The sequence below is a fragment of the Rhinopithecus roxellana genome, chromosome 9 (assembly GCF_007565055.1).
Source record: "Rhinopithecus roxellana isolate Shanxi Qingling chromosome 9, ASM756505v1, whole genome shotgun sequence".
NCBI classification, from domain to species: domain Eukaryota; kingdom Metazoa; phylum Chordata; class Mammalia; order Primates; family Cercopithecidae; genus Rhinopithecus; species Rhinopithecus roxellana.
The window spans coordinates 72,255,939-72,266,055 of NC_044557.1; the positions used below are offsets into that span (position 1 = coordinate 72,255,939).

The following is a 10,117-nucleotide window of genomic DNA, read 5'->3' on the forward strand; positions in this document are numbered from 1 at the left end:
CAAACAAATTGAAAACCTAGCAGAAGACAAGAAATTACTAAGATCAGAGCAGAACTGAAGCAGATACAAACACGAAGAGCGCCTCAAAAAATCAACGAATCCAGGAGCTGGTTTTTTGAAAAGATTAACAAAATAGATAGACCGATATCCAGACTAATAAAGAAGAAAAGAGAGAAGAATCAAATAGACACAAGAAAAAATGACAAAGGGGATGTCACCACTGATCTCACAGAAATACAAAGTACCATCAGAGAATACTATAAACACTTCTCTGCAAATAAACAAGAAAACCCAGGAGAAATGGATACATTCCTGGAAACACACACCCTCCCAAGACTAAACCAGGAAGAAGTCAAATCTCTGAATGAACCAATAACAAGTTCTGAAATTGAGGCAGTAATTAATAGCCTACCAACCCAAAAAAGCCCAGGACCAGACAGATTCACAGCTGAATTCTACCACAGATACAAAGAGGAGGTGGTACCATTCCTTCTGAAATTATTCCAAACAATAGAAAAAGAGGGACGCCTCCCTAACTCACTTTATGAGACCAGCATCATCCTGATACCAAAACCTGGCAGAGACAAACAAAAAAGGAAAAATCAGGCCAATAACCCAGATGAAATTTGATGCAAAAATCTTCAGTAAAATACTGGCAAACTGAATCCAGCAGTATATCAAAAACTTCTCCACCACGATCAAGTCAGTTTCATCCTTGGGATGCAAAGCTGGTTCAACATATGCAAATCCATAAACATAATCAATCACATAAACAGAACTAATGGCAAAAACCACATGATTATCTCAATAGATGGAGAAGAAGCCTTCAATAAAATTCAACACCCTTTCATGCTAAAAACTCTCAATAAATTCGGTATTGATAGAACATATCTCAAAATAATAAGGGCTATTTATGTCAAACTCACAGCCAATATCATACTGAATGGGCAAAAGCTGGAAGCATTGCATTTGAAAACTGGCAGAAGACAAGGATGCCCTCTCTCACAACTCCTATTCATCATAGTATTGGAAGATCTGGTGAGGGGAACCAGTTAGGAGAAAGAAATAAAGGATATTCAAACAAGAAGAGAAGAAGTCAAATTGTCACTGTTTGCAGATGACATAATTGGATATTTAGAAAACTCCATTGTCTCAGCCCAAAACCTCCTTAAGCTGATAAGCAACTTCCGCAAAGTCTCAGGATACAAAATCAATGTGCAATAATCACAAGCATTCCTATATACCAATAATAGACAAACAGAAAGCCAAATAATGAGTGAACTCCCATTCACAATTGCTACAAAAAGAATAAAATACCTAGGAATACAACTTACAAAGGATGTGAGGATCTCTTCAAGGAGAACTACAAACCACTGCTCAAGGAAATCAGAGAGGACACAAACAAATGGAAAAAACTCCATGCTCATGGATAGCAGGAATCAATATCGTGAAAATGGCCATACTGCCCAAAGTAATTTACAGATTCAATGCTATCCCCATCAAGCTGCCACTGACTTTCTTCACAGAATTAGAAAAAACTACTTAAAATTTCATATGGAATCAAAAAGAGCCTGTACAGCCAAGACAATCCTAAGCAAAAAGAACAAAGCTGGAGGCATCATGCTACCTAACTTCAAACTATACTACAAGGCTACAGTAACCAAAACAGCATGGCACTCGTACAAAAACAGATATATAGACCAATAGAACAGAACAGAGACCTCAGAAATAAGGCCACATGTCTACAACCATCTGACCTTTGACAAACCTGACAAAAACAAGCAATGGGGAAAGGATTCCCCATTTCATAAATGGTGTTGGGAAAACTGGGTAGCCATAGGCAGAAAACTGAAACTGGACCCCTTCCTTACACCTTATACAAAAATTAACTCAAGATGGATTACAGGTTTAAAAGTAAGACCTAAAACCATAAAAACCTGAGAAGAAATGATAGGCAGTACCATTCAGGGCACAGGTGGAGCAAAGATTTCGTGACTAAAACACCAAAAGCAATGGCAACAAACGCCAAAATTGACAAATAGGATCTAATTAAACTAAAGAGCTTCTGTATAGCAAAAGAAACTATCATCAGAGTGAACAGGCCTACAGAATGGGAGAAAATTTTTGCATCTATCCATCTGACATAGGTCTAATATCCAGAGTCTACAAAGAACTTAAACAAATATACAAGAAAAAAACAACCCCATCAGAAAGTGGTCAATGGATATGAACAGACCCTTCTCAAAAGAAGACATTGAGTCGGTCAACAAACATATGAAAAAAAATCTCATTATCACTGGTCATTAGAGAAATGCAAATCAAAACCACTGTGAGATAACATCTGACACCAGTTAGAATAGTGATCATTAAGAAGTCAGGAAACAACAGATGCTGGAGAGGATGTGGAGAAATAGGAACACTTTTACACTGTTGGTGGGAGTGTAAATTAGTTCAACCATTGTGGAAGACAGTGTGGCAATTCCTCAAGGATCTAGAACCAGAAATGCCATTTGACCCAGCATTCCCATTACTGGGTATATACCCAAAGGATTATAAATTATTCTTCTATAAAGACACATGCACACATATGCTTATTGCAGCACTGTTCACAATAGCAAAGACTTGGAACCAACCCAAATGCCCATCAATGATAGACTGAATAAAGAAAACGTGGAACATATACACCATGGAATACTATGCAGCCATAAAAAAGGATGAATTCATGTTCTTTGCAGGGACATGGATGACGCTGGACACCATCATTCTCAGCACACTAATTCAGGAACAGAAAATCAAACACTGCATGTTCTCACTCATAAGTGGGAGTTGAACAATGAGAACACATGGACAGAGGGAGGGAAACATCACACACTGGGGCCTGTCAGGGGGTGAGGGGCTAGGGGAGGGATAGCATTAGGGGAAATACCCAATGTAGATGACAGTTTATGATGGGTGCAGCAAACCACCATGGCATGTGTATACCTGTGTAAGACCTGCATGTTCTGCACATGTATCCCAGAACTAAAAGTATAATTAAAAAAAAAAAAAAAAAAAAGGAAAGAAATGTAGGCCAGGCATGGTTGCTCCCACCTATAATCACAGCACTTTAGGAGGCCAAGGTGTGTGGATCACCTGAGCCCAGAAGTTCAAGGCCATTCTGGGCAACATAGAGAAACCCTCTCTCTACAAAAAATAAAAAAATTAGCTAGCATGGTGGAGCATATCTGTATCCCAGCTACTTGGAAGTTTGAGGTGCAAAGATTGCCTGAGCTGGGGAGTTCAAGGCTGCAGTGCACCAAAATGCTGTCACTGCACTCCAGCCTGGGCAACAGAATAAGGCACTGTCTCAAGAAAAAAAAAAAAAGAAACAGGAAGGGAGGGAGGAAGTGGGGGAGGGAGGAAGTGGGGGAGGGAGGGAGGGAATAAAGGAAGGAAGGAAGGAAAGAAGGAAGGAAGGGAGGGAGGGAGGGAGGGAGGGAGGGAGGGAGGAAGGAAGGAAGGAAGGAAGGAAGGAAGGAAGGAAGGAAGGAAGGAAGGAAGGAAGGAAGGAAGGAAGGAAGGAAGGGAGATTGGGTGAAAAAGAAAGAAAAGAAAAGGGAAAGTAATGGAAAGGAAAGGAAAAGAAAAGAAAAGGAAGGAGAGGAGAAGAAAGAGAAGAGAAGAGAAAGAAGAGAAGAGAAAAGAAAAGAAAAGAAAAGAAAATAGAAAAGAAGTCTATGGAAAGTAAACTCATCTCAGATCAGTCTCCCTGGGAGTTGATAAGACCAGAGTGGGTAGCTTATGGGATACCAAGAAGCCTAGGCCCAGATACTCCCCATGCCCAAACTTCCCACACTTTGAGAGTGGTACAGACTGGACACTGCTTCAGAAATGGAAAGGACCAGTACAGCTAGAACAAGATTGTCACAGCAGTGAGTGGATGGGAGGCAAGCATAGGAATGAGACTGATGATCCTTCCGGCCTACTGCAGTTGGGGTTCAAAGATGGACTCAACTTAAATTTTAAAAAATAATTTTATAAGACATAAATATAAATAAAATACAAACTCTGCCTTTGAGGAATTTTAAGATCAATATAGAAAATAAGACAAGGTCATTAATATATTATAAATAAATAGGCCAGACATGGTGGTACACATCTGTAGTCCTAACACTTTGGGATGGTGAGGCAGGAGTATTGCCTGAGCCCAGGAGGTCCAGGCTGCAGTGAGCTATAATAGTGCCACTGCATTCCAGCCTGGGTGACACAGTGGGACCCTGTCTCAAATAAATAAATAATAACATAGCATAGCATAGCATAGCATAGCATAGCATAGCATAGCATAGCATAACAACATAATATCTGTGTCATTAATGATGTAAAAAAAATTACCTCTGATAGGAAGGATCAGTAACATCTTCATAGAGAACTGAAAAAAACTGATAAAACATAAGAAAGAATAGTGAAACCCCACCTTTACTAAAAACACAAGTTAGCCGGATATGGTGGCACACACCTGTAATCCCAGCTACTCAGGAGGCTGAGGCAGGAGAATCGCTTGAACCAAGTAGGCAGAGGTTGCAGTGAGCCAAGATTACACCATTGCACTCCAGCTTGGGCGACAGTGAGACTCCTTCTGAAAAAACAAACAAAAAAACATAAGAAAGAAAAGGCTGGGTGTGGTGGCTCATGCCTGCAATCCCAGCACTTTGGGAGGCAGAGGCAGGTGAATCACCTAAAGTCAGGAGTTTGAGATCAGCCTGGCTAAAATGGTGAAACACCGTCTCTGCTAAAAATACAAAAGAAAAAAGAAAAAAAAAAAAAGTCAGGTGTGGTGGTGCACTCCTCTGATCCCTGCTACTCAGGAGGATGAGGCGGGAGAATTGCTTGAACTTTGGAGATGGAGTCTTCAGTGAGCCGAGATCTTGCCACTGCACTCCAGCCTGGGTGACAGTGAGACTCTGTCAAAAAAAAAAAGAAAAAGAAAAAGAAAAAGGAGAGAGAGAAGGAAGGAAGGAAGGAAGGAAGGAAGGAAGGAAGGAAGGAAGGAAGGAAGGAAGGAAGGAAGGAAGGAAGGAAAAAGGAAGGAAGAAAGAAGAAGGAAGGAAAGAAGGAATGAAGGAAGGAAGGAAGGAAAGAAAGAAAAGAAAAGAAAAGTAAAGAAAAGAGAAAGAAAGAGAAAGAAAGAAAGAGAAAGAAAGAAAGACCTCAGGTTGGGAAAGCAACATTCAATAGGCAGTTGAATTTGGCTGGAACATACAACATCTAAAGTGTCCTGGGAATGATAAAGTTAAAGATGAAAGAGGACATGTTCATGCTCTGAACAGAGCACCCAAAGGGATCCAAAGAGCTGACTTAGCAATGTAGGAGACTCACTCCTGAGGCAGTGCTATCCTGCAGGGTGTCAAGAATTAGCTAGGACATAAATACAAGCTACCATGTTTTGTCCTCTTATAACAAATAGAAGAATCAGTCAACCTAAAATAAGACTGGCAACAGTTAAAGTGTGAGATCTTCAATTTTACCTGTGAGTGTTAGACTTAGTAAAAATATGGGTCTAAAGGGGGTTAAAAACATAGAAATGAAAGAAGCCATATTTGGCAATACTAGATGTGGAAAAAAGAATTAACTGATGAATCAAATTTCATTACAAAATTTTCACAGGAAAAGAGAACTCAACAAAAGTAAGAAAATAAGAATGAAAATGGAAATATTAGAAGTGGTTTCACTATACTCTGCAGAAAAGTGATCAGAAATTAAATTGATTTGGTGTAATTCACTCCAGAAAAAACAAAATACTTTTTCAGCAAAAAAATGCATTGCTGTGCAATAATTAGGATGAAATTCTCCACACTAGCACTACACCATGAGAATGGAAGTACTGCCCTAAATCAGGGATTTGGTTTTATTCACTGCTGAATTATCAGTGTCTAACCCAGTACAGGTCTCAGACTGACTTTTCCCATTTTATTTTACTGGGTTTATTCAACAGTTATTTACTGAGTCCTCACTGGGTAGCAAGTCTTCAATAATAGTCCCGGATAGAGCTATGAACAAGAGCTAAGAATAGCTCGCTCTGCCTTTGAGCTCAAGATCTGACAGTGTCTCAGAATCCCCCAGGAAATCTCCCAAGCATGCTGTGCTGTCTAGAGAAGTCCACTAGGATTCTGAATCCACTTAATGTTCCTCTAATTCTCAACATATTAAAGCTGAAGCCACCTTCTCCAACTCAAGCGTTACAATGAGCATTGTAGACCAAGCCTTCATAATTGATTTGGTCTTTTCAAAATTCTCCTTTTTTACACTTATTTACCAAAAAAAAAAAAAAAAAAAAAAAAAAAAAAAAAAAAAAAAAGCTTTAGTCTTTATTAAACAAAGGAAGTAGAAGACAGATAAGGGAACAGGTCATGACCGCTCCTTTCCCCTACACATATGCACACTTACAAACACAGACGCACCCGAGTGAATGTCAGGGACCACCGGGGGACAGACTGATGGGCAGAGGGAGGCAGAACCCTCCGAGAATGGGCCTGGATCTCAGGGTGGGCTGAGACCTGGGCCAGGGGCAGCCGTTCTGAGGGGTTATGCCTGAGCAGCTTGGAGATGAGGTCCTGGGGCTCCCATGGGCACAGAAGGGGGAATTTTAGGGCCACCTTGATGATTCCCCCATAGGCCTCATTGTGTGTGGGGTTCCCCACCAGCGGTTCATAGCCCAGTAGTCCGATGTACCACAGATCCACCTTCTCTGTGTGCGCGCACCCCTCAATTGTCTCCGGGGACACGTAGTCCAGGGCGCCACATATTTGTCTTCCTCCTCAGTGAGGGGACGTGTACAAGGCAGCCGAAGTCGGCAACTTTCAGCTCGCTCTCAAGCCCTGAGAGCAGATTCTCTGGCTTTAGGTCTGGGAGTCACCTTCTTCCCGTGGCAGTACATCAGCGCACCTGCCACCTCCCCGATGATGCTGGCTGTTCGTTTCCAGTCAAAGGTGCGGCTCTTCCGCAGCTCCTGGTACAGCTCCACGGGGGTAGAGGTGACGGGGGCGTACTCTAGAATTCAGTAGATTTTTCTCAGGTCATAAAAGTAGTAGCAACTCAGTATGTTGGGATGCTGAACGGGGGCCTGGATTTCCATCTGCCTGCGCAGCTGGTGCTCCCCACGCCCTCCTTCTCTATCTGAGACTTGGAGGCCTTGAGGGCCGCGATGAAATGGCTTTTCTTCTTTCGAGCCAAGTACACATGTGCAAACTTGTCTTTGCCCAGGGGACGCCCAGTCTTAAGGTCGTCGACCGTGAAGGGCCGCGTTAAGATGCTGCGCGTCCCACAGCTGTTCTCCACCACCTCATGGCAGGGGCCGCTGCGGGCTGTGCGTCTGCGCAGCTGGGGAGCTCACGCGCAGCTTCGGTGGGGATCCTGGGGAAGACTAGCTGGGGCAGGGTACTCAGGTCGGCTGGAGCCGTCTGCTTGCCATAGGGCCAGGGGTAAGTGTTCTCCTTCTGGGCCATCCTTGGAGGGAAAGCAGGAGGAGAGCTGAGGTCCAAGGCACAGCTGCTCTCCCGGCCACCACAAACGACGGAAATCTGCCTTATAAAAAAAAAAAAAAAAAAAAAAAAAAAAGGCAGCATTTTCATAATTTTTTCTCACTCCGGAAGTATTAAGCACAACTGTGTATAAAATTATTCTGACGCCCAACTTAGTAAAAAGCTTGAAAAATGACTTTACAACAGCTAAATTAGAATTCAAGAGTTCAAGCACAGCTCCAGTAAGAATGTACGTAAGCACCCCACACATTCAGAAATCATGATCCTAACTGTAATTGTGTATTTTGTCATTTAAAAGCAATTGTATTATTTTCATAATTAAAATCAAGGCAGGTGGAGCTACAACTAGGAAAAAAATAAAATAAAATGAAGGCAATCCTCTTTCATCATCTCATATATTTCTCAAAACTGTTCTTTTCTTCTTGTCTACAGAAATATAGTTGCTGGGCCCAAGAAATGATAAGAGGTTTCTCTTCACACCGTTGGGGGCAGTTCTGAGAAGAAACCTGTCCAGGGACCATTGCTGACCAGTGCTGATTCACATGACTGTGTCATGAAAATAGAAGATGTCATTGGGTTTGGGTTCCTCTTGGAGCACCAAAATAAACACAGATTGAAATTCTCCTAAAAATACTCCCCAACCATTTTAGCACAGAGAAAGGCTGTTCTCCATGTGGACATGTTGAGCATATTCTGATTGTTCAAGCCAGGATCTCAAAGGATTTGGTGGGTGGAGACAGCAGAGCAGGTTATGACACCAGCTTTGTCTTCCCACATGTGGATCACCATTCTCTTCCTCGCTCTCTCCAAGCCCTTTGTCCCCATTTCCACTGTTTCCCCAAATGCCCCCATTTCCACTGTTTCCCCAAATCCCAGATCATCCATTTAACATGCATTCACTGGGCACCTACATCAGTAAGAATGTTTGTCACTGAAGGGAAAATACACTTATTCATCTTCGGTTCCCCTTATCAAGGGCGTCTGCTGTTTTGTGTGTGAGGAGTAAGGGGAGTGTAGGCATGACACAGAGTCTAGGAGGTACCTGTGAGCTTGCCCATCATTGTGTATCAGGAGAGTGCTAAAAGTCCCGCAAGAAAAGTAAAGCAACTTAACAAACTGTCCCTTCTCTATTCTTTATAAGTTGCCACATCACAGTGCTTTGAGGTGCCAGATCATGCATTTTATTAATCTCATTACCAAGACTCAGACCCTTCAGAGTAAGAGCTAAATTCTACCCCAGTTGTGACACAGTAGAATTCTCAGAAGCAAAAACTTCTCAGGGAAAGAGCAATAAATCAGGACGCAGCACCTCCTCCCTGAATCTTCTCCAGCAAAAGTTACATTTTTCAGGCGAACAGGATCAAGCAGCAAAAAATAAGTGCACTCAGGTTTCTCTGTGATGTGATTACTACCCTGTGGGAGGGAGAGGACGGTAGATGGAGAGAAAATTTGACCCTACCTTGGATTTTTTTTTTAAGCTGGCATTTTGGCAGTCTATCTACAAGTGCTTTCAGAATGTCAAGTCCACGGTAGAGCCCAGCCAGAAACAGAGACCTCCGGTGCCTTTTGATAAGCCACTGTTTCACTCGCTCTGCTTTTCAAGGGTGTCAGGTGAACAGAGGCTTGTGCTGCAACCTTAGAACTGGGAGCACAGTGGCTTTGAGGCAACCAAACACCACCGCCACCATGGTGCCGCACCGCCAAGTTGGGGGAGGAGGAGGCCCAGCTTTCTTCTTTTTAAAGAAAGATCTTGCTACTTTGCCCCTGTTCTTAACCTTCCCTTTTCTGCCATGTACTCTATTCAGACTTATCAGTCAGTGAGCCAAAGTGGACCAGATCCTGCCACAATTTTGCCCAGGCTGTTGTACCCTCAGGGCTTTTCAAGGGTGGAGAGCACCTGGCTTCTACATCATCCATCCTTCCTTTATGCTTTGCAGAGTGTTAGGAGCACTAGCTTGGGAGACCAACAAACCATGTTTGGACTTCAGCTGTGTGTTCTTGGGTAGCATGCTTAACATCTCTGAACTTCAGTTTCCTCATCTGTAAAATGAGGATCATTATATCTGCCCTTTGGTGCTTTGTTAGGGATTAATAAGAGAATACATAAAGTGCTTACGATAAGGTCTAACATGCAGCAAGCATTTGCACAGCAGGTATCAAATGCAAGTATGTGCATAGCACATATGCAAAGACACAGATGTTATTTTACCAGGAAGGTACCTTAAATGCCATTACTTCTTTTGATAATTCCCCCTTATTCATTTGACCCTCTTACTGAACCATCAGGATTCAACCCAAGCCTCTTTGCCCCTAGAAAAATTTTTCCCAAGTGTATAGAGTTCAGTGTGTCTTGCTCCATGTTCTCAAAGCAAGTTGTTTGAGCATCTTCGCTGCAGCGATTCCTGGAATGCTGAATGTAGTCATCTCCTTGTCTGTCAGTCCTATCATACCATACCCTGGACACTTGGAAGGTAAAGAAGAGATTGTTTGGTGTGAGGGTCTAGGTGCAGAATTCTGAAGCCAGACTGCCTGGGACCACATCCCATCTTTCTTTTGCCAGTTAACTGTGTGCCTCAGCATTCTCCCTCAAACCAGGAGTG

General features: G+C 42.5%; 1 pseudogene; it reads right to left on the reverse strand.

The window, feature by feature from the left end:
• Window positions 1–6,419: 6,419 nt before the first annotated feature.
• Window positions 6,420–7,553, reverse strand: LOC104668173 (annotated as a pseudogene).
• Between the last annotated feature and the right edge of the window lie 2,564 nt (window positions 7,554–10,117).